Raw genomic sequence first — 26,715 nt, 5'->3', positions numbered from 1 at the left:
AATCCCTTGGAGTTGTGTTGAATTAAGAACTTGATATTTGTGAAGTCTCAGTTTTTTAAAGTATTAGATACTAAAATGTGTTCCAGGATCAGTGTGATTTGGACTAGTGGGAGGTTTCTCAGTTACCTTTGATGACAGGGAGTGGCTGTTGGAGACAGTTGTTAAATAGCTGCTTCCTGTTTGTTGTGAGAAAGTATGGAATGGGTCCTAATTGGAAAACACCCAGTAATGAAATGACAGGCCTGTGTGGCATTTTACACATGATTGACAATCTTAAGCATAACACATACAACACTGTTCCAAAGGACCCATTGACCCAGTGATAGAGTTCCTTTACTGCTGGAGCCATAGGAGAGATTTTCTAAGGAAGTTTAGTGAAGTTTGGAAAGATATTATGCATGCCCACAGAAGGAGTGATAAAATGGAAACAGCGTTATGGAGGAAAGGTGGACATCTTCTTGTTATCTGTGTTAGCACCTGCAAACAGATGGAGGGTTGAATTGAGCTGTTTGTTTCAGCCATTGGGTTGCTACTTAGTATCAGATGTAGTGCTGATCTTCACAGCTTAGTGCTTAAAAATGAGGAAATTCTTTGGGTGGCACAATTCTCTTTTGTTCAGATTAGAAAAGCTAGATATTCTTGAATCTGTTAGTAGGCACAAGAAGAGTTTGTACTGTGAGGAAATGTGTTTCTAAAAATTATACAAAATGCTTCTGAGTGCCTATCCTCATGCCTGTAATCCTCGCTACTTGGGCAACTTGAGATGGGAGGACTGCAGTTTGAGGCTAGCCTGATCAGAAGAGTTTACAAGACTCCTTGACAACCCACAGCTGATGGATGCTTGTCGTCCTAGCTTCCTGGAAACCTAACATTGCCCCCAGCTGGGGCAGAAAAGGTCAAGGGTCTCCAATTGCATGGAAGGAAAATGGAAGCATGATTCTGACTTGAAAATTACCAGTGAACAATAGGCCTGACTCAATGGTACAGTACCAGCCTAGCAAAAGTAGAAATAGCACTAGGCGTTGATGATTTATGCCTATAATCCTGACCATTCAAGAGCTCTTAACTTGAGGCTAGTCCAAGCTAAAAAGTCTGTGAAACTCCATCTTCAATTTAACTAGCCAAAAAGTAGGATTGGAGGCATGGCTCAAGTGGCCTCAGTACCTCAGACACAAAAAATTAGATCCTGTAGAAGGCATAGAAGGGTTTGATTATTTTTTTTTTTTTATTATTATTAGGAACAGTGAGGGTTTTTAATTGGAGCTTGCATTTTCTCCCTATGTATTTGCCTTTGCAGTTTCTTGTCATTATTGCTAATTCAATCACTGTGGGTTATGGTAAACTATGATTTAAAATTTTTTTGTCTACCAAGTGAGCTATACCTTTGGCTCAGCTTTCTACTGGTTAATTGGAGATAGAGTCTTGAGACTTTTTTTTTTTTTTTTTTTTTTGCCTGGGCTGGCTTTGAACTGTGATTTTCCAGGTTTTAGCCTTCTAACGTGTGAGCCATTCCAGGCTTTGTGATCTTGTTTGGATTAAAAATTTGAACCTTGAAAGCCAGGTACTGGTGGCTTATTCCTGTAATCCTAGCTACTCAGGAGGCTGAGATCTGAGGATGGAGGTTCAAAGCCAGCCCAGGCAGAAAAGTTTCTATGAGACTCTATCTCCAGTTAACCACTTAAAACCAGAAGTGGGTCTGTGACTTAAAGTGATAGACACTAGCTGTGAGCCAAAGAACTCAAGAACAGTGCCTAGGCCCTGAGTTCAAGCCCCATGACCCCCCCAAAAAAAGGGAAAAAAAAGATTTGAACCTTTGGTCTTTTTAATATAACAGAGTTGTGATATGGAACTTGAATAATCTCAAGAGATTATTAAATGATAACCTATTTAATCAACAGTGCTTATGCACATGAAAGGGACAAAGAAAACTGGTTCTTGAAGTGGGGACTCATGCAGGCTGAACACTGCATGTTTTTTCTGAAGATTTAAAGCCTCTGGAGTTTTGTACTTTGACCATCATAGAGTGAACAAAATGGCAATACATTAAGAAAACTATAGTGATAGTTCCCAAATAGCTAACATTGTTTATCTTCCCCTAATCCTGGGAAGATACTCTGATGAAAACTTCTGATGCTTTCTGCTCCCTGCTAGATATTTACATAGGGATCTGTTCATTTGTTACCCCCAATGGGATATGAGCATATTCTAGAACTAGTCTGTGTTCTCTACTAGAGTAGAAGCTTTCCAAAGAAGGAGGCTGCTGTTGTAATGTAGTTAGAAGGTTATTCAAAAGTGTATTGCAGGCTGGGAAGGTGGCTCAGTGGTAGAGCGCTTGCCTTGCATGCCTGAGGCCCTGGGTTCGATTCCTCAGCACCACATAAACAAAAAGAAAAAAGCCGGAAGTGGTGCTGTGGCTCAAGTGGTAGAGCACTAGCCTTGAGCTGAAGAGCTGAGGGACAGCGCCCAGGCCCAGAGTTCAGGCCCCATGACCGGACCTAAAAAAAAAAAAAAAAGTGTATTGCAAATCTACAATGGATATCTTAGAGATGTATAAGGAAATGAATGAACAGGCTCTTGGGTTAAAAGAGACTTATAGCTGGGTACGAGTGGCTCATGCCTATATTTCTAGCTGCTGAGGAGGCTGAGATCAAAGTAAGCCTGTATAGGAAAGTCTGTAAGACTCTTACTTCCAGTTAACCACCAGAAAGCTGGAAATGGAGCTGTGGCTCAGGTGGTAGAACACTAGCTTTGAGCAAAAAATGCTATTGGACAGTACCCAGGCCCGGAGTTCAGGCCCTAGTATGGGCACAAAAAAAAAAAAAAAAAATTAGCACCAGGAACTGTGAGTTCAAGGCTCTGGATCCCACGGAATGGCACTGCCTTCTTTCTATGACTCCTAGATGCATTGCTCTGACAAGCATGGCAGCATGCTTGTGAGAGCTGGGATTTGGAGACTACCAAGCTGTGATCCTTCTGCACGCAGATGAGAAAATTAGGACCCAGAAGGGGTTCAGTGACCCAGTGAGGCAGAGGTAGTCGTACTCTGTTGCCACCCATTTGAGGTTGTCCCTTCCCAGCTGGATAAAGGAACCTTGCAACGTGGTTCCATGCCTGCCTCTGCCCCTCTCCAGCCCAGCGTAGTTCCTCCAAAACTTGTTTTCTCTTCATTTGTTCTGGACTGGCCTCTGCTGAGATTTATGTGCAGTGGTTTCAATAATATATATAAATAGAAAAAAACACATACAGAACATGTAATTTTCCTTTTTTTCTTTTTTTGCCAGTCCTAGGGCTTGAACTCAGGGCCTGGATACTGTCCCTGAGCTTCTTTTGTTCAAGGCTAGCACTCTACCACTTGAGCCACAGGGCCACTTCCTGCTTTTTCTGTTTATGTGGTACTGAGGAATTGAATCCAGGGCTTCATGCATGCTAGGCAAGCACTCTACTACTAGGCCACATCCCGAGCCCAATTTACCTTTGTTTAAAAGACTATACTAGGGGTTAAATTGGCCTTACACTTGGCTAGGCAAGTGCTATAGCACTTGAGCCATGCCCCAGTTCTTTTTCTCTTTTTCATTTGCATTTCAGAGACCGAAATGGCTTGTACAGGGATCTTCCTACTTCTACCTCCTGATAATTTACTGTCTTGAACAGTTAAAGATAGAAGTCCACTGGGATTCAGTATAATCATGGTGTTGTCCAAACATACCACCATCTTCTTCTCAAATAGAAACTGTGTACACATTAATGTAAACAACTCCTCTTTCTTTCCCCCTCAGTTCTGGGCAAATACTGTTCTGCTTCTGTCTTTGTGTGTTTGACTCTCTAGGTTCTTCATGTAAATGGAATCATACAGTAATTATCTTGGTGGGTCTGCTTTATTTCTCTTAGCATAATATCTTCCAAGATGCACAAGAAATGTGATTTGAGGCTAAATGATCCATTGTGTACATATATCACCTTTTGTTTTTCCATTCATCCATTGAGAGATCTTGGAGTTTCTTCCATCTTTTACTCTAGCAAATAATACTGTTACATGGGTGGGTGCAGAAATATTCCATTGTATCCCTGTTCTCAGCTCTTTGGAGTAGATTCTAAAAAGAACTGCTGGGCCATATGATAGTTCCATGTTGAATTTTGAAGTTTAGAGAATTTAAAGAGCCAAAGCAACTCATTTAAGGGAAGAACTGTCTTCTTGTATTTAGGCCTTACTTTGAGTCTTATTTTCGATGTCATGTAGTTTTGTTTTTCAGAAATAAGAAATGCCCAGAGTTACGTTGGCATTGGAGGATTAAAAACAAACAAACGAACTTGTTTTCAGTTACATCTGTCTGTAATGGAAATGTTGTAGGGAAAAGAATAGAATGTCACAAGGTAGGAAAGGAAAGAAATCTTGTTCCTATTATGTGATGACCTTGGGCCTTGCTCTCCTTTTGTGTGGAATTGAATTAATGAGCTGTAGAAGATAAGCACATTATTCGTAATTGGGAGAACTGATTTGAAGTACCTGAGGCAGTACATTCTAGCCACTGTGCTTAGTTATTAGTCTGTGTGTGGTCCTTAGAATTAAAAAAAAAAAAAAATATAGTAAGCCAGGCGCCAGTGGCTCATGCCTGTAATACTAGCTACTCAGAAGCTACTGCCTGAGACAGTAAAATCAGCTGAGGCAGAAAAGCGTAGGACTTCATAAACTAACTAGCAAAATGCCGAACTGGAGGAGTAAGCATACCTAACTAGTTGAATTCAAACTCTGGTAACACTCTTCCTCCAAAACAATAAAGGTAACACTCTCCCCCAAAATCAATTACTGTATAAACCCTAAGTCAAATCTTCAACTTCTGAAGAGAGAAATAGTAGCAGTGGGAAGAGCCTGGGTCAGAACGCAGGAGCTGGGTTTGAATGTTACATACAATTAGCTCTTGGTAGTACTGAGTTATACCCAGCATTCTTGTGTAGACTCTTTCAGCCTTATCTGTTAGATGAGGAGCCTGGGCCCTTTTTCCTCCATAGTTCCTTATAACTCTGAAAACTCAATGAATCGAAAGCCTACAATTGTGCTTGGTCTCCTGAATGCAGATATGTTACTTTCCAGAACTCTGTTCTGTTCTTTCCTGGTAGGAGACATACCTCCTCAGTGGGATGGGTAGTGAATATCCAGGTAGAAAACCCCAAAAGTAGGAGGATTACTGTCCAAGTTCCACTTCTTCAGGGCCAGAATTTCCTGTTACTAGCTTGCCACCAAGTCTGTCTATAGCCAGGAATTCTAAGATGTACAAGGAATCAGCCCCGTATGGCCCCCTGTAGCCCCAGTGTCTCTGGGGGTCATCACATACAGCAAGGCCAGGGGCCGGGTGTTCACCTCTGCTTTCTCAAACAGAATGAAGCCATCTTCCAGAAAAGGGATAGGTAACTCTTGTTACCTATCTGCCTTTCTTATGACTCCATTTCTTTATTTTCTCCAAAGAGTAGCCAGCTTCTAATGCTCTTTCATTCTAATTTTTTTTCTTTTTCTTCTTTCTTCTTTCTTTTTTCTTTTTGCCAGTTAAACTCAGGGCCTGGGCTCTGTCCTTGAGCCTCTTTGTGTTCAAGGCTAACGCTCTACCACTTGAGCCACAGTTCTACTTCTGGCCTTTTCTGTTTATGTGGTACTGAGAAATGGAATCCAGGGCTTCATGCTTTCTAGGCAAGCACTCTACCACATTCTCAGCCCGTTTTGTAGTTTTTATAATGTTTTTTACATCACAACCTGAATGTCAAGACTTGCCTGGGCTACTTGGTCACCCATTTTACAAACTTAGGTCCTTTGTGGCCATCTGATTTACTAAGCTGCTGGTGACAGCACCCTGTTACCTTGACTTTTTTTTTAAGGTGATACCTATCTATTTTAAATTCAGGGCATCTCACTCTCGCTTGGCTGTTTTGCTCAAGGCTGACACTTTACTACCAGAGCCATACCTTCACTTTCAGATTTTTGCTAATTACTTGGAGATATGAGTCTTACAGACTTTGCTGCCCTGGCTGGCTTTGTACCTTGATCCTCAAATGTCAGCCTTTTTAGTAGCTAGTATTATAGGCATGAGCCACCCATACCTGGCATCCATGACAGTTTTAAAATAATGTATTTAGATATTCCCAAATCTCTAGGCTGGACATTTATTAGAGGTACCATAAAAGAGCTTCTACACCTCCTCTCTGCAAGTTATCCCAAACTATTGTTAGGTAGAAAAAGACAGGAATTCCTGTTGCTTCACATTTATTATTGCTGATCCTGTGGCTTATGTTTCGGGGTTACCTTTTGCAGAGGATCCCTGGAGGTAGGGTGGTGGGTTTTCTTTGGAACAGAAATAAAAGATTTTAGAAATAAATGACTTTCTGACAGATAAGACTTTGTGGAAGTAAAACTTCTAGAGAGAGGCTTTTGTCTGTGTATGTGTGGGTGTGTGCACACACGTGTTAGTGTCTGTATATTTTCTCAAGTTCCTGACTCTACAAGCGCTTCATAAATCTGTCAGAATGGTATTCAGGAAAATGGGATGTTTTCCATGGCGTTGCTTTTGCGAAGGGAGTGCTGTGAGCAGCAGGTTCAGGAATGCAGGGTTGAGTTGTCAGAATCTGAACTCTGGCCCTGAGCTCCCCCGGGACCCCTCCTCCTTCCGTAGGTGAGGTTACACTGGATTGCATGCAGGACTGCACTTGCTGGCTAGTGGTACTAGCCAGAGGAGAGGCCGGAAGCTGCCCAATTGTTTGGACGATGAGTGTATTTGTCATGGGAAACTGCTTGTTCTTTTTAAACAAGCATAAAAATATCATTTGCCCAGAGGAAATTGATTTGCACACGAATGGCATGAACTTGGTGATCCTCATTGTTTGTCTGTGAGACACTCTGGCTGCTGAAGCCCTCAGTGCTGAGGCTTGAGGAGGCAGAGCTCTGCATCTGGGGGACACTTGACTTCCTGGCCTAAAAGCTCTTCTGTGCCTCCCCGTGCTAAGACCCAGGTCTGGCCTCAGTCCCCTCAGACTGGTTGTAGTTTCTTCTCATAGCTTCTTAAGTAATGAGCAGATGATCTTAGACGCTGGCAGCTCCAAACCAAATAGGTCCTCAAAGTTGGAGGGGGAGAAAGTCGTGTTGCTGTCCCCAAATTCAGTGTAAGCTTTTGGTGGGGCTGCTGTAATGATACTCTCAGATCTTGGGGAACTAACTTATCTTCCATCAGCTGTGGGTTTAGTTGACACTCTTGCTAAACCTCTTTCTGCTTTTCAGCCAACTTCATTATATGCTGAACTCACATGAATTTTTTTCCTTAAATTTGAAGTTTGTTTTTGGTGCTGATAATGAAGCTTGAACTCAAAGTCTGGGCTCTGTTTCTTAGCTTTTTCACTCAAGGCTGATGTTCTTCCAGCTTGTGTGTGTGGTAAACTGGTGATAACATTCTCGTGAATTTACCAGGCTGGCTTCTGGCTTCCAATTGAATTGTGATACTTTGATCTCAGCCTCCTGAGTAGCTATGATTATAGGCATGAGCTGCTGACACCCAGCAAATTAGAAGGTTTTTTGATGTTATTTTTACTTTGGGAATTTGAGGGATACTAATATGACAGTTTTCCTCTTGGTTACCTTGTGAGCCATCCTTAGAGACCTTGCTTGAAATTGTTTTTAGGAAATCTGAAAGCATTTCTCTTGGGGCTATATAGCACTTCAAATGTTGTATGATAAAAGCACTGTCACAAATGTGTGTAAAGAAAGGGAAAAAAAGAGCCAGGGCCTCATATCTGTATTCTCAGATTCTCAAGAGGTAGAGATGGAGGTTCAAGACCAGCCCCAAGTGAAAAAGTTGGCAAGACTCATCTTCACGAATACGCGATATGAGCCTGTAATCCCAGTTACACAGAGAACAGAGGCTGACCCCTAGGCAAAAGTGTGAGACTCTACCTGAAAAATAACTAGAGCAAAAACAGCTGGGGGCACAACTCAAGTACTAAGAGTGCCTAGCAAGTACAAGGTCCTGAGTTCAAACTCCAGTTACACCAAAAGGAGAGACAAAGGTTAGTACTGTTTTTGTTTGTTTGTTTGTTTTGCCAGTCCTGGGGCTTGAACTCTGGGCCTGGCTCTGTCTCTGAGCTCCTTTTGTTCAAGAGTAGCACATGAGCCATAGCACCACTTCTGGCCTTTTTGGAGATAAAAGCCTCATGGACTTTCCTGCAGGGACTGGCTACAAACCACAATCCTCAGATCTCAGCCTCCTGAGTAGGTAGGATTACTGGCCTAAGCCCCTGGCGCCCAGCTGGTGTTGTTTTTATGTAGATTTCTACCCCAAGAGGTTGGAGTTCCAGCTAATGGCCACAGTAGGAAGTGTTCTTTGGCTGGCAACTTTATGGCTTTGGTTTTCCCTGCTTGCTGATCCATAAATCACCAGCTGTCTGTTGAAGGAGCCAGGCCTGCTTTTGACCTATAGCCATAAACCTGTATTTCTTTATGCTCTAAACAGTCCATAGGGCAGATACAGCGTCCTTTCCTAGGGGGCAGTGGACAGAGTCAATAACAGAATGAAAGCACACAGACATTTTCACAGGTGGCCCTGGGAAGCTGATACTTGGGTGTGTCACTTTCCCACCTGCTGAGAAGCTAACTCTAGATAAGTGGCAAAATATCTGTGGCTGAGTTAATAGTGATTGTTGCTGAGCATCTTGGAACAGTCCCCGCCACTCCTGCCCTGTTGCATTGGCCTCTCTGCCCTTTGCACCCTCTGTCACTTCGGTCAGTTGGTTGACTCTCTTGCTGTTTTTTGTATTGACAAGACATTGACCTTGGGGTTCTGCCCTGCCTTGACAGGGTCTCTTTTGCTTTTCAGTAGGATCTTTTGCATACCTAGGTAACCAGGTGCACCATCTATGGGGCCCAACCAGTGCCACTGTAGGAGTAAATACTGCTGTGGGGGAACATGGTTTACACTGGACTGATACTTGGCCCCTGGGTTTGTGGCTCAATGTAAGCCCTTGTGAGCTGCTGGCTGGGGAGAGCACAGGTGCGGGGCTGGTCTTGTTTTGTGTCAGTTGATTTTAGAGTCTTTAACAGCAAACATTTTGACTAGCCTAGGAGTTGTTGGGGTTGCATGTGCTGTGTTTATGGCAAGGGTCCGCTCTCCTTCCGAGAGAAACCTAACATCATTTAGAGTTATGATTTAGTTGTTGGTGGCGTGGCTCAGTTGGTAGAGCACTAACCTGTGAGCGAAAGTACCAGGTACTGAGTTTGAGTCCTGGTCAAAAAAGAAAAAGAAAAAAAGAGAAAAGAATAGTTATGATTTCATTCTTTAAATTAGAAAACAAATGTAACAATGTGTTCTGTAAGATAAATAAATAAATTCCAGGGGTAGAAGACTAGAAGAACAAAGGAGACACACTCCTCCAGATTGTCTTTTTGCAGGTGTGTGCACATGATTGAGTGGGTCTGAGGAAACCTTATGCCCCTGGTAAGGTGACTACAGGCCTTCAGAAGCAATCACTCTTCAGGGCCTGCTCTCCTCTTGCCTGGACACCTGGAAGATTTTTCCCATTTAGCAAGTTGCTGCTAGCAGGTGTAAGGGCCTCCTGCTGTATTTCAGCTATGCCTCTGATAGAAAAGTGAATTACCATTGCTTGAAAACCCAGCCACCATTCCAAGTAGAGATAAGAGAATGCTTTGGGGACCTCCTCCACAGATATGAGTGCCACCTCCTCCCCTACTCCCTGTGTAACCATGTACAAGCTATAGAACCTCCCTCAGCCTTCAGGACAAGTCCTTGACTTCTAGGACAAGAAGGTTGAGTGAGGTGGGGTGGGAGCTTGTGGCAGTCCTTGGCAGGGGTCATGTAATTGTTAGCTCATGATGGATGGGTACTAAAAGGAGCTGAGTGAAAGTAGGCACCACAAGTAACAATGTTAGGAAGGACAGAATGCCAGGTTGTTCTGGATTTTTTTTTCCATAAAGTGTTTTCGAATTTGTTCTCTCTGATTCTTACTGATCAGAAGCTTCACTGTCTTCCATTAGGAGAGATGGAGGCTTGCTGGTTCAAGTTCTGTTAGGTTAGACTATTCAATGTCATCTTGCAACTCAGGTTCTATATTTCTGTGTTGTTATATTTCAAAAGGGCCAAGGAGAATACTAAACCAGAGACAGATGTGAGAAGATGATTTTGAAACTTTTGCAGTGAGCTTTGAACATTTGGCTCTAATAGAGATCCTAAGTTTGAAAGTTATTACCTTATTGCTGCCTGGGCACACTGCTGAGACTACCATCTACCTACTTTTTGCTCTCTGTCATAGCTGGGGATGATAGGTAGGTACCACCCAGTTTCTTCCAGTGAGAAGGAATGTGGTGGACTTTTCTGCCCCAGCTGGCCTTGAAAACATGATCCTTCTGATTTCAGCCTCCTATGTAGCTAGGATGTCTAACTTTTCTGCCTGAGTTGGCTTTGAACCATGAGCCTCCCAATCTCAGCTTCCCAGATAGGTAGAATTACAGATATGAGCCACTGGTACCCAGCTACATCCTTTCTTTCTAAAGGCCATGTGTTCTTAGCCCAAACCCTAACCTATGGCAATAAGCAAGTGGTTTTTATGGGGAACTTATTTTCTTGTCCAGTGTTTCCTGCCATAGGTCTGTGTATCCTGAAATCAGCATTGTTTTGCAGTGGTTATTTGGCTAATGAGACTGTCAGGTGGTATCTTCCTACATGAAGGCTGGCTTGTTCTGCCTATGTTTTCTGTTCTTCCAGGCTGACCTGCCTTAGCACACAAGCTCCCCCTAGTCTCAAAGGGCCCTGCTCAGTGTGCAAAGCAATGAGAGACCCAGTTCTCTGGCCAGAGCCTACAAAGCTGCCGGTCACTAGCCTAGGCCATCCCAATTTCTCTCACATTAGGACTTACAGTGGTGCTTACTCAGATGGAACAATCCATAGCTCATCCTCAGATGTCTTCAGTGGTACAGAGCAGGCCCCCGGGAGGCCTGGGCTCTGGGAGGAGTCGGAGCCTTCACTGGGCAGGGTGAGAACCCCGCCTGTCCTCCCCAGTTCCTGACTAATGGATGTGATGAGAGTGGCATTAGCTATTTTAGGAACATCAGCCAATCAGCCTTGTATTCTGTGGCTGGAGAGGAAGTTAATCAAGAGTGGACTTTACAGCTTCCAGGTAAAAGGTTGGACCTGCCCCCTTTATAGGGAAATACTAAGTAGTTCACCTTTTCCAAAGGTTAATTTTTTTTTTTTTAAAATTTGATCTTGTAAACCATTCACATAGTCTTTAAGTGGAGTCTCCCTGAATCTGCCCTTTGCTATACTTAGATTACTGACAGGACAGGGCAGTCGTTTAGATAAATATCAGTGTTAATGACTAATAAACAAATGCTTATGAAATCTACTTTGAGCCGTGAAAGACTAGCTGAGTGAAGAAGTTAGATGATTGTGGGACAGTTGTATACTTTTTCCTTTCCCTTCTTTTATTTTTTGGCAAGGTATTCTTTTTATTAGCTTTCCTTAGTTGTACAGGAGGGTTTCATTGTGACACTTCATATGTGCATTGATTGTACCACATCACCTTTACCTCCTCTGTCAGTTTACCTTATATACCCTCCCTGCTTCTTAAAATAATTCCAGCTGGTTTCTTCGTTCTATTTTCATACTTGCATATAAAATACTTTGACTAATCACCTTTCTTCACCATCTCCATTCCCTCTCCCCACTCCTACTGATAACTCACCACCCACTGGAGCCTGTTTTACTAATTTTTTAAATTATCTGTAAGTAGGGGTACAAAGGAGTTGCCATTCAACAAAGCAGTTTATGAATACAATGCATTTTGAACAGTGTTACCCCTTTCAACATTCTTACTATTCTCTCATTCACTTTTAGTATATTAATTATAATACATTTAGTATATTATAGCAAGAGGTTTCACCATCCTATGTTGCACATGCATATAATATATTTTAATAGTGTATGTGTTTTTGATGGTGGTGGTACTTTTCCTCTGCTGGGGATAACATCCAGAAATGCTTTTCCACTAGCTCTATTCCCAGCCATGTCTGTCCCTTTCCCTTTTTGAGGAGACATTTCCTTATGCTTTGTTGTTGTTGTTGTGTTGTTGTTGTTTGCTGTGCATATACTGTGGGGCTTAGGGCTTGAACTCAGGGCCTTGCTCTCTAACTTTGCTTTTTCACACAAGGCTGACACTACATTACTTGATCCACACCTCCATTTCTGGCTTTTTGTTGGTTCATTGGAGATAAGAGTCTCTTGGGACTTTTCTGCCCAGAATGGCTTCTGTGATCCTCAACTCTCAGCCATTTGAGTAGCGAGGATTATAGGTGTGAGCCACCAGTGTCCCGTTTTGTAGAGAGTTTTTCCTACATTTATTTCTATCTTTGCTGCTCTAACAATTTCAACTTTTCTTTTAATGGCAGAAGAGAAGCTTTGCAGATTCTGGCTCTTCACCACCCTGCTGAACATGGCTGGTCTCTTGCATGCCATCAGCGCGGTGTGACAGGAGCTTCTGCTGTTTGTTTTGGTGGTTGGCGACTCTAGATATTAGGAGCCAGATTATGAGGTGGCCTGGGCTGGAGTTTGATGGCCAGACTCCATCATAATCACTGTCTGTATGGCTACAGAATAAATGTCAAAGCACTTTGCAAACAAGTCTTGGGCACTGGTTTGTCTCAAGGACTCAGAATCTGCAAGGCTGTGCAGTAGCCTTTCCTAAATGGGAAGCTTGGAGCCATCAGATTCAAGATGAGAATTCCCAGTAGAAAACTCTGTGTAATAATCAGTCATGAGTTTGAGGAAGTAGATTGCTCTGCTGAACCACCACTCCATCTTATTAAATTTTAATTTTATTAGGGTTTTTTTTCCCTCTAATTACTGGCTCCAATTTTGCTTTTTGCCATGTGTCCTCTGATGTATATGTAGCTTTGGGATCAAAAAGGACAGATTCATTCTTTTCTTTCTCTTTTTAACTTGCATTAATTATAGGAGAGAGGTGATTTCATTGTTGCTTTTTCATATCCTAATCAATGTTATCCCCTCTATAAACAAGTAGATTTCTTCTGTGTGTGTGTGTGTGTGTGTGTGTGTGTGTGTGTGTGTGTGTGTGTGTGTGTGTGTGTTGTATGTATGTACGTGCACGAGTGCTGGTACTGGGGCTTGAACTCAGAGCCTCAAGTACTACTTTAGCTTTTTCTACTCAAGGCTGGAGCCCTTACCACTTGACCCACATCTCAACTTCTGGCATTTTGCTGGTTAATCAGAGGTAAAAGTCTCTCAGAATTCATTCCCTCCCTCCTTCCCTCCTTCCCTCCTTCCCTCCTTCCCTCCTTCCCTCCTTCCCTCCTTCCTTCCCTCCCTCCCTCCCTCCCTCCCTCCCTCCCTCCCTCCTTCCTCCCTCCCTTCCTCCCTCCCTCCCTCCCTCCTCCTTCCTTCCTTCCTTCCTTCCTCCCTTCCTCCCTTCCTCCGTTCCTTCTCTTTCTTTTGTTTTTTTTTTCCCCCAAAATAAACAAAATTAGCTGGGTGATGGTAGCTCATGCTTGTAATCCTAGCTACTCAGGAGGCTGAGATCTGAGGGTCGCAAAGCCAGCCCAGGCACGAAAATCCGTGAGACTCTGATCTCCAGTTAACCACCAGAAAACCAGAAGTGGCACTGTGGCTCAAGTGGTAGAGTGCTAGACTTGAGCTGAAGAGCTCAACACACAGGCCTAGAGTTCAAGCCCCATGACCAACCAAAACAAACAACAAACAAAACAACAAAATTAACTTTATTAAGCTAGCACTTCAGACTTTATATTGATTTGTTTAAAATAGATTGGAACTTACTGAAAGTAAGTACATACAATAAACAGAAAATAGGGAGGGCATATGTTGGAGACCTAATAAAGCTACTGTGGTAAACAAAACTTGACACATGATTACCATTATTGAAAGTGAAGCCCAAGTACCTGGGAGAATGTTGTGAACTCTTGGAAAAATAACTTCTGCTCTGGACCATGTACCAGACAAAAACCAAACCAAACAAGAAAAGACCCACAATAACAAGACATTATCTAGAAACTAACTTCACTATAGCACTACAGTAACTAAAACTACTTCTTCTGCTCCTACTAGTACTAAGAACATTTTAAGAAAACAAATACCAAGGAATCTTCATGAACAGTTAACTCAAAATTTTAACTTTAAATATATGGAGATATCTGAAGTATTCTAAGCCATATGACAGGCCCCACAAAAATAAGTTACAAATACTCTGAATGGAATAACTTAAAACATGATATGATTAATATAACAAATGTTGTATGAGTATCTCTATCTCAGGTAAGATAATAGTAATACCTACAAGATTTAAATTTAGCTTCAGTTTCTGTTCAGAAGAATGATGTCAGTGTTCTAGCAACAGTGATGACATTCTATTATAAATGTAGAGCCTGCAAGTATACACATTAGTTTCGATTGCACTTGGTTGAGGAAATAATTGTATATACAAGAGAGTCCATGTTCTATGTACAAATTTTTACTGGGGCAGGTTTATAAACACAGCTGGCTTTAAAAGATGTTTTCTGACTTCTGAAAATAAATCATGAAAGCACTTCCTAAAAGTTAACAAGTAGTTAATAGTAGGTGACACTGGTTCTTTTTTTCCCTTTATGTATGATCAACTTCATGAAACATTAATTCCCGAGGTATGTTTGTTTCTGGACCATACAGCTTACATGCTCTTCTTTCAAAGGCAGCTACCAGCTACCATTTATTTGACAACTTCATCAGAAAACAACATGCCAAGCTGAGAGTGTAGAAGTGGGCGGAATTCAAAAGAAATAGAAAAATCCAGGGTACAAGTTCTTGGGTAGCCAGGAATCCCTGGACAAAAGCTCCAAATAGTCTCTAAATGATTGAAAAGTTTCCCATCAGACAGGATACCTTTACCAAATGTGGTTTTACCATGGTCACTATAGATGTATATCATTCCAACACAGTAGGAAACCCAATTTCTAATGCATTTTACTATATCCAGATCTCTTTGATATGATACCAAGGAACAAAATGCTTACAATCCTCCATTCCTGATTCTACATCATACATTCCCTGCATTGAGTATCCTATAATTCGTCTTTCTGCATATTTTTTTCTCTTGTTTACTAATGGTGCAGTAATTTTGAGGAAAGTTCTTATACATATCTCTTTGGGAAAAATGAAAGTATGTGCTGGAAGAGTTTTGTTCAGTATAACACAGGAAGCTAAATATCTTCTGTTATGTGCAGATCTCTGCTCTGGGGTGCCCGCCACTGTCCCCGACTTTGGCGGGCATCTCGAGACTATCTTTGTCAGGCCCTGTGACTGGTTGGAGCTGCCATGTTCATCTTTCCAAAGCCGGTTATCCTTCCAAGACCAGGCCCCTGGCACCGCCCGCAAACCTGGCCCCTCATACTGGGGTTTTGACTGGGCCTCTTGCACTTGCTTGAGTCCCTCCCCATCAAGGTCCTCTACTTCCAGCTTTTTGGTGGTTAATTGGAGAAAAGAGTCTCCTAGACTTGATTTCTGGACTGGATTTATAACTGTGATGGTCAGATCTCAGCCTCCTGAGTAGCCAGCATTCTGTGTGAGCCACCAGTGCTTAGTGCCTGACTGTGAGTGCTTTTTCACTCAAATTTGCTTTGCTATTTCCTTTTGTGGATCCTCTTCTGGGGAAAGTAGTGTGTTCCCCTTGATTTTTTCTGGAATTAATGGTTACATTCCTATCTGTGTGTTCGTAATAGTCTCAGCCTCTTGAGAAGACATTTTGTGTCTGCCGAGACATCTGTACCATATACTTTTTTTTTCTTAGAACAAAAGCACTGTTTACTCCTTGAGGTACATTTAGTTACTGGAGCATGTATTTTCTGCCCAGCTCAAGATAAGATTCCGGGTTCACTGTAACAAAACCACAGGAGTGTTGTTGTTTTGCTAGTAACTGAAGGAGAATGACAGATGGCAGGCTTTGGGTAATCGGATTTCAAGATCAGATCTGTGGATGAACACACTCAGCTACTTAGCATATGGAAAAACAGCTTCTTTCAAATGAGCCTGCAGAGCTCTATTCTTTGAGTTTATCTCATTCAAAATGTTCACTGAGCCAACACTTATTGAGGGCACCCCAGGAGCCAGTACAGCAGGTGCTGGGAGCAGATAAAAGATCCCTGCCCTTATGCCCTTATCTGTCCCTTTATATGTCCCCTAAGAAAACATCTAACATTTAGCTGTAGCAAATTAGATCTAATTTGATACCAGAAGACACTGTTATCAAAGACAAATGTTGACAAGTGAGGAGGAACTAAGATTTCCTAGTGAAGTTTAGAAACAATTGTGCCAAGTGCCAGGCTTGATGTCTCTTGGTCTGTCTGCATACATTGGACACCAATTGAACCTTCTGTGGCTTGCCTGGCTGCTGTTTCTATCTTCTTTTTCTCTAGGGAAGAACTCACAATCAATTACAGTGTGTCTGGCACAGAACAGACGTTCACTAGACATTTGCTTGGAAACCTGCATGTGAGTTACTGCATTGAGATACATGGTGCTTGTTAATCCTAATGAAACAGGTGATCTCCTTTTCCAAGATGTGATTATAGTTTTACAGGTTGAGGTGGGGGTGGGGGGGGGAGTTTTCTTATGGGAGGAGCCAGAATCCACCTGTCTTTCATTTTGAACTTGAGCTTATGGAAAAGTCCTGATTCATTAACCTTCCTATTGATTTCCATTTTGCCTGTTGCCTTACTTATTTTTTGCCTTGAAGCTCCATTTCCTGCCTTTAATTATGCACAGGGCCATTAAACCCAAGTGTGTGGCTTTGCAAGGTGGGGGTGGTAGAATTGTGGTCCTACCAGTGTAAAGGGTTGTGCTTGTGATTAAATTTGGCTGACAAATACATTGGTGTGCTACGTGCTAGGAGTCTTGTTGGACAAGTTTAGCAGCCTTCCTGCAACTTGAGTTGAGAGTCCTTTGAATTTCATGTTCAAGCTTGTGAGTGTGTGTGTGAGTGTGTGCATGCACACACATGTGTCTTCCACTTTTCAGTATCTTTTGAGTGGGTACTGAATAACTATGGCTTGTTAGAAATGAAGCTAGAAGGACACAGATCAAATGGTTTCTGCTAATTGACAAGATGTGAATAATTTAATTTTCTTGTGTGTGTATTGTGTTTAAATATGTTCTAAAATTTTTTTTTTTTTGGCCAGTCCTGAGGCTTGAACTCAGGGCCTGGGCTCTCTACCTCTGAACCTCTCTGTGCTTAAGGCTAATGTTCTACCACTTTTTGGCTTTTTCTGTTTATATGGTACTGAGGAATCGAATCCAGAGCTTCATGCATGTGAGGCAAGAACTCTACCACAAAGCCACATTCCCAGCTCATGTTCTAAAATATTTGCAATAAAATGGGCTAACTTTTTAGTCAAGAAAAAATTGTTTTCAATAGGACAAATTGAAATTCACACTTATATTCTTAAGGTAATGATACCATTTATGGGTCTTGAGTTCCTTTTCTCCAACGAATAAAAAATTATGAGGTCAGAGAAGTGGATGCCGAAGCAAAGTTGATTTGAAAGTAAGAGTACAATGCCAAGGAAACTGAAGCAAGCCTCTTAGCTACTGGTGGGTTAGTACTAATCCTCAGCCAAGACTGCCAGCTGGAGGCCAGCTTATGCTGGATAATGTCTTGTCTACTTGCTTCCTGGGCAAGGGAGAAGGGAAGGGGAAAGTACAGACATCTCTATGAGATGTACAGAACTCTATGTATAGAACTCTGTAGCTTGATGTAGGCTCCTGGGTTCCCTCCTGTATAGCTTTTGGTGAATCTCAGCTGCTCTAGTATCCAGTTGGGTCACCATCCCCGTCACCCAAGGGGAGGGATGCATGTCAGAGTCACCAGGGGTGTTGCTTCTGTCAGGGTCTTCTGGGTGGGGAAGGGGTATTGTCTCTATGGGCTGTTTCTAACCTCCAGGGGTCCCAGTATGAGGAGAGTGTTGCCTCCTCCAATTGCTGTCTTTCCCTATCTGCCTAATCTTTTCCTGTTTGTCTCTCCCTCAGGGTTTGGAAAATATTTTTATTTTCTCTTTTAGTGATACTGGGGTTTGGACTCAGGGTTTTGCATTTGCTTAGCAGTCACTCTACCACTTAAGCCATACTTCCAGCCTTGGAAAGTTTATTTTGTGTAACTGGTTTTCTTTGTGACTTAGGATGTCAGGGCTGTTTGTTGTAGCACACATCTGTAATCCTAGCCATTCAGGAAGCTGAGGTAGGAGGATCACAGGTTTTTTCCACCAACCGGATCAATGTAGCAAGCCCTCATCCACAAACAACAACAACAACAACCAAACAACTGAAAAAGAACCCCGATCAACCAAACAGCCCCCCCCAGGACATGAGAAGTGGTAAATTGTTGGTCCTGGGTGACTTTTAATCCTAGTTAGTCAGAAGGCTGAGGTAGGAAGGTTGTGATTTGAAGCCAGTGGGACAAGAAAGGCCATGGAACTCTTATCTTTAGTTAACCAGCAAAAAGCCAGAAACAGAGTTTAGCTCAAGTGGTAGAGTGACACCCTTTAGAGAAAAAGCTAAGGGACAGCACGTAGGCTCTGAGTTCAGGTCCCAGTATCAGTGTGTATGCATGTGCATGCATGCATACATGTGCACGGCAGGTGCATGCACACACACTGTGATAAATGATCAAACTCAATGGGAAGTCTACTGTATCATTCTGCACAGATACCAAAACATGGACTGTTAAAATACTTGATTCAAAGTAGAAACTGTTGCAACAAATGGAAAAATCAAGGGCACTGTTTCACCAATGAGCCTTGGCTCTGGTGAGGTAACAGAAATTGGCAAGAGAATTCTACCTGCTGCTACCTGCCCTATTGTGTCTGGTTGCAATGTGGGGCCATAATATAAGTGGCAAGCTAAAAGCTGTATTTGCTGACCAGTGAATTAACTAAAAATGGGATACTCAGACAACCCCTACGTTGTACCTTTGAACTGAGCCATTCCCTGATGCAGTCACTTTAGCATCACCTTGGGTTCCAGGAAGAACAGGTTTCGCCCATCAGTCAGGCAGTGGCATCATCTGTCTTACCATCTTGAAGGGACAGCCAAAAGCTACAGATCACCTGTACGATCTTCAGAGACAGAGACAGAGCTAAGGGTCAACCAGGCCACGCGCCTTGAGGCTCTTTTAAGTATACATACTTTCCTTACTCCATGTCCCCAGTTCTCCCTGTCTAACCTGAGCCAGTGTCTGCACCTCTGAAGATGTACCAAAATCTTCCAGGGCTGCCATGTAATCTTTTTTCTCTGCCCTTCACCATTTCTCTTCATTTGGCGTATGGGAGCGAGTGGCTAGATCTAATACGACACTCCTAGACTTTGGGTCTGGAGCCTGAAAACCTGGTTTCAGGTATGGAATAAGCCCAAAGGGACAGGAAGAGTGTATTCGTCTTGAGGGAGGACTATGAACTGCTCATACCCAGAATGGCTGGGTCCTTTCATGGTCTTTGGAGAAGTGAAGGGCTCAAGTGTGCAGGAGAGGCTGTGGGCAATCCTCAGTTGCCTGGGAGTAGCAGTGGATTAGTTTATTCTTAAGCCTCTTAAAGCTAGTGTTTCATTTAGTGTGTGTGTGTGTGTGTGTGTGTGTGTGTGTGTGTGTGTGTGTGTGTGTGTGTGTGTGTGTGTCCTAGGCACTGTATGTTATTGAGGATTTTTTTGCTCAAGGCTAGTGCTCCACCACGTTAAACCATAGCTCTACTTTGGGTTTTCTGGTAGTTAATTGGAGATAACAATCTCATGGAGGGCTGGGAATGTGGTTCAGTGGTAGAGTGCTTGCCTAGCATGCATGAAGCCCTGGGTTCAATTCCTCAGTACCACATAAACAGAAAAAGCCAGAAGTGGCGCTATGGCTCAAATGGTAGAGTGCTAGCTTGGAGTGAAAGAAGCTCAGGGACAGAGCCCCGGCCCTGACTTCAAGCCCCAGGACTGGCAAAAAAAAAAAAAAGAAAGAAAGAAATACAAAATCTCATGGACTTTCCTGCCTGGGCTGGCTTTGAACCTCGATCCTCAGATATCAGCCTCTTGAGTAGGTAGGATTACAGGCGTGAGCCAGCAGTGCCCAGCTTTTTTTTTTTTTTTTTTAATGATTAATAGGATATGAGTTATAGGTTTGTCTGCCTGGATCTGGCTGGCTTTGAACCTTTATTCTCAGATCTCAGCCTCATGAGTAGCTAGGTGGACAGGTGTGAGAGAGCCAGCCACCCATGCCTGCCTTGGGGTTTCTTTTAAACATTCTATCAGGTGTTAAAGCCAAGCTCTTTGTTAGGTCTTGCCTTTTCTTTCCCCTACCATTTCTGTAGCCTTCTGTTTTCACAGACTTAAATACTTCATTACCAGAACCTGAGTGGGGGTGGGGGGGGGGGCGGGATATGGGAAGGGTTAGGAAGGGGAAACAAAGGAGGAAGCAACAATGCTTGATAAGAAATGTACTCATTATCTTGCCCATGTAATTGTAACCCCTCTGTATGGTATTTTCATAATAAAAAATTAAAAAAAAAAAGAACCTGAGTGGCTCTATCTAGTCACATACTAGAAGACTAGTTTGCCTCAGTGGATGGCCAAGTGGGCAGCAGGCATAAGGTCTGGGAAGTGTTTGCAGAATTATTAATAATATCCCCAGCTTCAAGTGCTTATGAGAAGAGGAGATCACTGCTCATGCTGGGAAGTGGCCGTCTTGATGTGGTTTCTGGGCAGGAGGCTTCAGTCTTGTGTTGTGAGCATGATGTTGGCCTGCTTAGAGTCTATACAACAGGTCCCCTACATTTACCCTGAGACAAAGCAGACGGCTTGGACTCTATCCAGGGGTTATTTATGGAGCACTTAGGGGAATATGTCAGAGTGGAGCAGCACAAGCTCGGATCACATTTATGTTCTAAAGTATTTATGGTTTCTCATTTGGGGAATGAGGTTAGGATTTCTTTTTTTGAGTAAGGGAATACTGGGATTAGAACTCAGAAAGTCCTCTGTGTTTTGATTATTTTTCCAGATGAGTCTTCAGTTTTTTCTCCAGTTTTCTTTCTATGTCTGCTGCATAGCTAGGTTTACAGTATGAAATTCTGTGTTCTGGTTGTTTGGTGAAATGAGAGCTGATTTCTGCTGAGGCTGGACTCAAACTGCAATCTTCCTGAACTCTACCTCCTGAGCAGATGTGTACCACCATGTCTAGCTTTAATCCCCCCTCCCCACACTGGGGATTTGAATTCAGGACTTCATGCTTTCTCAGCTTTGCTAGTGCTCTATTGTTTGAGCTGAGTCTCCAGTCTGACTTGCAGTGGAAATAGGATAGTCTGGGAAATATAGCACCCCCACTCCCCTTGGTTGATGAAGGCTCTCTATCATCCTACTATCCTCTTGATTTCCTAAGAAAGCCTGGGGCTATTGTGTGGATGTCATCATTACCACATATCTGGAGTGTGGCAAGCAGTTGACTGGCCTGTTCTTGAAGGCTGGAGTTCTGCCCTTGCAGGGCCCTTGAAATGCACACGTGTTCATAGACCCCAGGGCTCAAGTTATAGATACAGCTGGCTTGTCTGTCAGCTGTGCCAGATACATGATCACCATGTTGTTCACTTAGTTATTCGAGATGAGCTCATTACCACACAGTGGTAACGGAATCACTTAGGATGCCATCACCAGAGGATCTTCGTGATTTGGTTACTACCCAGTGGCTTTGCATGCTAATCTGCCACACTTCCTGAAAATAGTGGCATTTCTTGGTTTAGAAGAGATTTGTGGGCACCATAAAGGATTCATACCTAAAGGGACACTGGATTGTATAAAATGCTTTGGGAAAAACAGTTTATTGATCTGGAGAGGGATATTACTCAGATGAGGAAGAATCTTTGTATTAAAAATGCAAATATCAAACCTCAATGAAAGCTATTCATTAATAGGAGTTGGGGCAAGGAGAAACAGGCTCAGTTTTGGGGTAGGTACTAGCAGAAGTGAGGAATAGGCTAATAGTAAAAGGTTAAATAGGGTCAAAGGAGACTGTGTGTATGAAAATAGGACAACAAAAACCTGCTAAAATTGTTTAGTAAGGGATAAATGATGGGAAGGGGATGAGTTTGATTGGCATTTATTGGATACATGTATGGAAATGTCACAATGAAACCCCTCCCATAATTAATGAATGCTAATTTTTTTCAAAGTATAAACATCTCCCAACATTTCTTTGAATTAATTAGTAGAAAGTACTTCATGAGGCCTTTTTATTTATTTGTGGCTTCTTATGTGTAAGTTTTTCCTTTATTATATGTGTGTGTTTATGTATGTGTGTATGTATTCAAGGGCTGGGGATTGAATCCAGGACCTTGTACAGACTAAGCAGTACTCTACTACTATACTACACCTCTAGCCTTCTGGTTTTTCCTTCTTCCTTCCTCCTCTTTTTCCTTTCCATTCTTTTTCTTTCTGTGTGTTGGTACTGGGGCTTTAACTCACACTTGGCTTTTTGACTCAAAGTTGGTGCTCTACCACTTGAGCCACACCTCCATTTCTGGCTTTGTGGTTAATTGGATATCCAGTCTCTTGGATTTGTCTGCCTGGACCGACTTCAAACTTGGATACTCAGATCCCAGCCTTTTAACTGGCTGCCCTCTAGGTCCTAATTTACCTTTTTTTCTCTTAACCATCAAACACAGCAACAACAGCCCAAGCAAACAGCCTAATAACAAAGACACAGAGATCTATCCCATGCTGGCTTCCTAGAGGGTCACCATGCCCTGTGAGCTTGCTGTCATACATCGAAAGCTGGTGTGTGATGATGGGATGCTCTTGACTCTCTCTGGACTTTTCCATCATAGGGCTCTGATACAGTATGTCTGAACTCAAAGCCATTGAGGAAGATCTGTTTTCTTTATTGCAAGTGCAGAAAAAGAGTGTGTTTTCTGACTTTCACTACAGTGATTTTTGTATGGGGAATGAAATGAGTGTTCCCATTTGGAAAAAAAAAAAAGAAAAAGAAAAAAGGTTTGATTATGCTATGGAGCTATTTCTGGTAGGAGCGGAGCACTTTGCAAGGCTGCTTGAGTTAAGTACAAGACCCAGCGTGGAGGTGACAAAAAGCACAGAAAGATGGGAAGGAACAACTAGCACTCCGCTTGTCCTGCCTCAGTGGCTGTCACTTCATCCTTGGACACCAGATCCAGTGAGGATAAAAGGAGCACAGAACCAACACATAGAAGCAAAGTCTTTCTAAGCCCTGTTTGGGTCCTTACTATACAACTTGTCACTCGACATCTATCTCAGCCAGAATTGTTTTTCTAAGAGCCTAAAAATAGGAGTGCTTTGCTTGCTGGGACGCCAGGAGGATTTTCCTGTGGTGCCAGACAAGCCATATGGAGTTGCTGCCCAGGGGAACCAGGATGCACTGCGCATGCCCCTTCCCCCTTGTCCTAGGGCACTGGGGGTGGGGGGACTTTTCCCTGGAGAAATGGAGAAGAATTTTCCAGTTTGGCCTCATTGTGGCGGAAGAGTGGTCTCAGTGTAGATGAAGGGTAGGTTTAGGGATGATGTGATCCATCATCCTTCTAAAAATAACTGTTGCCTTGTCATTAAACTGTTGTGGCCCATGGAGCTCAGAGCCTGGGCTGCTCCTTCCTGTCCATCCAGAGAAGCACACAGTGTGTAGGAAGTCAGTGTTTTAAAGTTATTATCTTTAGTTATTAGCCTACTGATGAATATTGCCTACAAGACACCCATGGAGTTAGTTCCCTTCTCCAAAGACTAAGTAAGGTTGCATGCCCTTGTTAGGAGTTGTGCATTTGCATTTTTCCTTAACTTATTAACATATTTGCTTCACTTAGATGCATTGGTATTATTTATCTTTAGCTCATTTGAACTTTGTAGATATCTTTATTTTCTAATAGCTAAAGGCTTTTTTTCCTCTCTCTTCTCCTGTTCTCCCTCCCTCTCATCCTCCTTCCCTTCCCCATTCCCTTCCCCTTTCCCTTCCCCCTCTCCCCTGGCTCTTCTCTCTCTCCTTGCTTCTCTCCTTCTCCCTCCCCTTCTTCTTACTCTCTCTCACCCTGCTGAGAACTCACTGCCCTGCTTTTCTGTTCTGCATCTTCACTGTGGTTCGGCCTTGCACACTGGATGGCTCCACCTGTGAGCTCTGGGCTCACACCCAGGCTAAGTGTTCAGAGGTAGGAGCCTCCTATTTCTGTAACCTCAGTTTGCATCTACCTGTTTATAGGTGGGCACTTCCTGGTCAGCCTTTCCCTTCCCCTTTCCCTTTTTGAACACATAAACTTGAGGTCATTTTCTAAACAGTATTAGCTTAAAAAACAAAACGAAAACAAAAAGCCTGTGATACAGTAAAGGGTTCTTGACACACTGAATTTCTCATATTATTCATATCTACTGTTACTGTGCTGAATCTGTTACAATTAATGAACTGGCATTGGTAGATTGTTGTAGTAGGCTGAGTAATGGCTCCAACCTGTGAGTGTGTTAGGTTATATGGCACGCTAAATCAACTGGTAAAATAGAGAATTATCCTGGACTTTACTGATGGCCCAGTGTGGTCAACAAGGGTTATTACAACTACAAGAAGGAATCCAAAGAGAGGGAAAGAGGGCGGTAAGGGGGAGACAGGGGCAGAGACAGAGACAGAGAGACAAAAAGAGAGAAATATATTAGAGAACCACTTGGCTTGATGCTTTAAGGATGGAGCAAGTGGCCATGAGCCTAGTGAAGGAGGTGGTCACAGAGGCTGAAAAATGCAATCAGGAGTTTTCAGCTGGGTCATCTTCAGGATGACATGACATTTTATTGTTACATTAGCCATGCTGGATTCTCAGATTTCCCTTGTCATTGATTCTCCCCTCTCTTCTCTTCTTTTATTTTGGTGGTACTAGGATTTGAACTCAGGGCCTTGTACTTACTTCACTTGAGCTCCATCTCTAGCCCATCATTTTGTTGGTCATTTTGGAGATAGAGATTCTGGGACTTTTCTGCTTAGGCTTTGAACCTTGATCTTTTGGATCTCAGCCTCTTAAGTAGGATTATAGGCATGTGTCAACTGTCCTCAACAGTATCTCAATAACTTTTTGTCCATGTTGCTTTGAACCACAGTCCTACTGATCTCCACCTCCCAAGTAGCTAGGATTACAAGTACGTACCACCATGCCTGTGTAATTGTCCTGAGACAGAACTCGTAAGTTATGTGTATACACAGTCCTGTGCTGCTTAGTGGTGGAGATGTAGTTCTCCTCTTTATTCTTGTTATAAAGTTCACTTAATCTGAAAATGATATAGCAACTCAGCTTTCTTTTACTTTGAGTTCATGACACTTGAGCCACAGCACCACTTCCAGCTTTTTCTATTGACATGGTACTGAGGAATTAAACCCAGAGCTTCATGCAAGGACTCTACCACTAAGCCACATTCCCAGACCAGGAAGAAGCCCTTTGCTGAGAGTTTTACTGTTCTGGCTAGAACTTGGGCTCTGTTGTCGGTGTTGAAGGTTTCAAATTCCTCAGAGATCCTTGTTTGAATTTCCTGTTTGGTCTGGAGGTTCCTTAATGAACATCTCAGATGCTGGACACTGGTGGATCACTCCTGTAATCCTAGTCAAGCAGACTCAGAAAAGTATGTGAGACTTTTACTCTAGTTAACCACCAAAAAGCCAGAAATGGAGCTTTGGCTCAAGTGATTGAGCACCAGCCTTGATCAAAAAAACTAAGCAAGAACATCTGGCCCTGAGTTCAAGTGCCAGTACTGGCACACACAAAATGTTTCAGATAGCTGAGTCATTATGTGTTGTATTTGGGGGAGGCAGTCAGGGGTGGAGGGGGAGAGGGTTCTATAATCATATCAGCAAATCTCAGTTGTCAGTGAGCTTGTGTGTCCCTGCACCTGTGACCTTCCCAAGCAATTCCTAGCTATTCTCCTCCTTCTGGAGACAGGAAAACCAGAAGAGGCAGAGAATGAGCTCAGGAGTCCAAGAATGCTCTTTTTCAGCTGGGATGAAACCGTGGCAATCTCTCCCTTGAACAGTATTGTAGGACTTCGTTTTGGAGAATGCACAGCAGTTCTCACACAAAGATTAGTCTCACCTCTCCCAGTCTGGTGTGGTTTGGTGTTAAAACCCATGCGGGTCTGAGGTCCCTTAAGGCTGCATTTGGTCCCCAAAGTCTGTCAGAGTCACCATTCATGTGCTTCTATCGGTTCTACATCTGGCATGCCAACCTCAGCTGTGACTCACTCAGTTCTCCATGATTTCTAGATTGTGGACTTATGGTTTGACCTGTGATTTCAGCTCTCTCATGAGTTCAGGAAAAGTCCCTGCTTCTCAGTCGTGGTGTATGGTTGGGAAGTAGGTTTTCTAAGTAGTTTGCATGCTGGAGTAGAGTCTGGAATTCCCCGTGTGGCATTTTGGTGGTTTTTGCCCTTCCCCACTGCCCTACCTGTTGAAAAGGCTGGGTTAACATAAGACATCCTGCCAAGTTCAAAATCTTCTGGGCCTGTGAGAGAAATCACTACTCTTTCCAGTGGAAATTCCCACTCTGGTGGGTTGCTGCATACCCTCCTTGCTTCCTTGTCTCCATGACATCAAGGATCTTCCAGGGCTTTCTCCTCACTTAATCACGTGTGGGGGCTTGGATGTAGCTCAGTGGTACAGTGCTCGTGT

The 26,715-nt window shown here is 42.9% G+C and overlaps 1 protein-coding gene and 1 pseudogene across 2 annotated transcripts in view; one reads left to right on the top strand and one right to left on the bottom strand.

The window, feature by feature from the left end:
- The window catches only part of Tbc1d8 (TBC1 domain family member 8), a 125,222-nt gene that overhangs the window by 20,821 nt on the left and 77,686 nt on the right, over positions 1 to 26,715 (top strand). The window lies entirely within an intron of this gene.
- Positions 14,655 to 19,314, bottom strand: LOC138804234 (coenzyme Q-binding protein COQ10 homolog B, mitochondrial pseudogene; annotated as a pseudogene).

This window comes from Dipodomys merriami, unplaced genomic scaffold (genome assembly GCF_024711535.1).
Source record: "Dipodomys merriami isolate MVZ:Mamm:240054 unplaced genomic scaffold, mDipMer1.0.p SCAF_36, whole genome shotgun sequence".
NCBI lineage: Eukaryota > Metazoa > Chordata > Mammalia > Rodentia > Heteromyidae > Dipodomys > Dipodomys merriami.
Note: the sequence above shows the minus strand (reverse complement) of the source record. Positions and strands in the feature narration are given on the sequence as shown.